Source organism: Carlito syrichta, unplaced genomic scaffold (genome assembly GCF_000164805.1).
Source record: "Carlito syrichta isolate Samal-C Ts95f unplaced genomic scaffold, Tarsius_syrichta-2.0.1 Scaffold73072, whole genome shotgun sequence".
In the NCBI taxonomy this organism is placed as follows: domain Eukaryota; kingdom Metazoa; phylum Chordata; class Mammalia; order Primates; family Tarsiidae; genus Carlito; species Carlito syrichta.
The window spans coordinates 120,506-122,336 of NW_007017168.1; positions in this window are offsets into that span (position 1 = coordinate 120,506).

The window sequence follows — 1,831 nt, forward strand, 5'->3', positions numbered from 1 at the left end:
GACTCTATTATGACAGATGGCACTCCTATCCCCTGACTCTCAAAGGCATCTTGTTTGGGACCTTGTTGATTTACTTTGATAACAGATTTTTATTAGGGTTTGCCACCCACTTGTGTAGGGGTTTACTTGGGGAATTCAAGAAGCCACTGTGTCCTAGTGGGACGAAGTCCATCTTACAGCTCTGGAACAGGCAAGAAAAACAGTGTGAACTGGTCCAAGGTGATGAGAGTCATCAAAGGAAGCCATTCGGAAGGAGAGAATGTGACAGATAGACAGGAAATTCAGCTCTTCTCTAAATCTTTCGGAGGAACTGCTTTCCTGTAATTATGTGGGTTGGGGACTTGAGTAATAATTTTACTTAAAATGAAAAGGAAGTGGTAACTCAAAAACTAGAAACTTAGGAGACACTTGGGTTGTGTTAATAGGGTTGAAATTTCATACATCTAAAGGGATTCTTTTTTTTTTTTTTTTTTTGAGTTGGAGTCTGACTCTGTCACCCAGGATGGAGTGCAGTGGTACACTCAAGGTCACCTCAGCATTGACCTGCTGGGCTCCAGAAATCCTTCCACCTCAGCCTTCCAAGTAGCCGGAATTACAGGCATGTGCTACCACGCCCGGCTGATTTTTTGTAGAGGTGAGGTCTCGCCGCCCAGGCGGGTCTCGAACCCGTGGGCTCAGGCAATCCACTCACCTCAGCCTCCCAAAGGCGCGGGATTACAGGCTGAGCCACCGAGCCCGGCTTCTAAAGGGATTCTAATTTGAGCTGCCCATGCTCATTGCCAATATATTGCTTGTCTACTTTATTCTATTAGTTCTTCATATATACAAAAATGAGAAATTTTATCTTTGGTATTGACTACCAGTTTACGTCCTGTTTTTATCTCACCATTTGCCAATTTTAGTTGTTTTATTTGTCTGTTCATTTGCTTGTTTGTTTTAACATGGAGCCATTTCCAGTTTTCATGTGGTTAAATTTTATCTCCTTTTTGATTTTACCTAATCTTAGAAAACCCAGAATAATCTAGCTTGAACTCGATCAGCAACTCAGCTCCACATTTGGTGGGCTAAGATAATGAGGAGAATAATAATAATGATAATGACATAATTGGGACTAACATTTATTGATCTTTTTCTTCGTGCCAGGCACTGTTCTGTGGACTTTACATGTATTGATTCATTTAATCATCCTAACAATAGTATAGATCCAGTATTATTATCCTCATTTTACATCCTCACAATAAAGCAGAGAGGAAGTACATAACCACTGAAGGCCACTAGTGGGAGGTGGAGGAGGCAGAATTCAAACTGAGGTGGTCTGTGGGATGTTCCTACTCCCTACAGTGTCTGCCACTTCTAGAGTGAACAGCTGGACCCTGAGCTAAGGCCATGACACACAATGCACTGCTGATTTTTTATAGCAATCATATGGAATGAATACCTTCTTTCCTTCCCCTTTCTTTCCTTCCTTCTTTTTCATTCTTTTTTCCTTCTTTCTTTCCTCCTTGTCTCTCTCCCTCTTTCCTTCCTTCCTTCTTTCCCCTCTTGCCTTCCTTCTTTTTTTTCTTCCTTTTTTCTTCTCTCTTTCTTTCTTTCTTTCTCTCCTTCCTTTTTTCTTTCCTTCCCCACTCTCCTTCCTTCTCTTTTTTCTCTCTCCTTTCCTCCTTCTTTTCTTCCCTTCCTCCTTCCTTCCTTCCATCCCCTCTCTCTTTCCTTCCTTCTTTTTCTTTCTTTCTTTCTCTCCTTTCCTTCTTCCTTCTTGTTCTTTCTTTCTTTCTCTCCTTTCCTTCTTCCTTCTTTTTTTTTTTTTTTTTGAGACAGGGTTTTGCTCTAT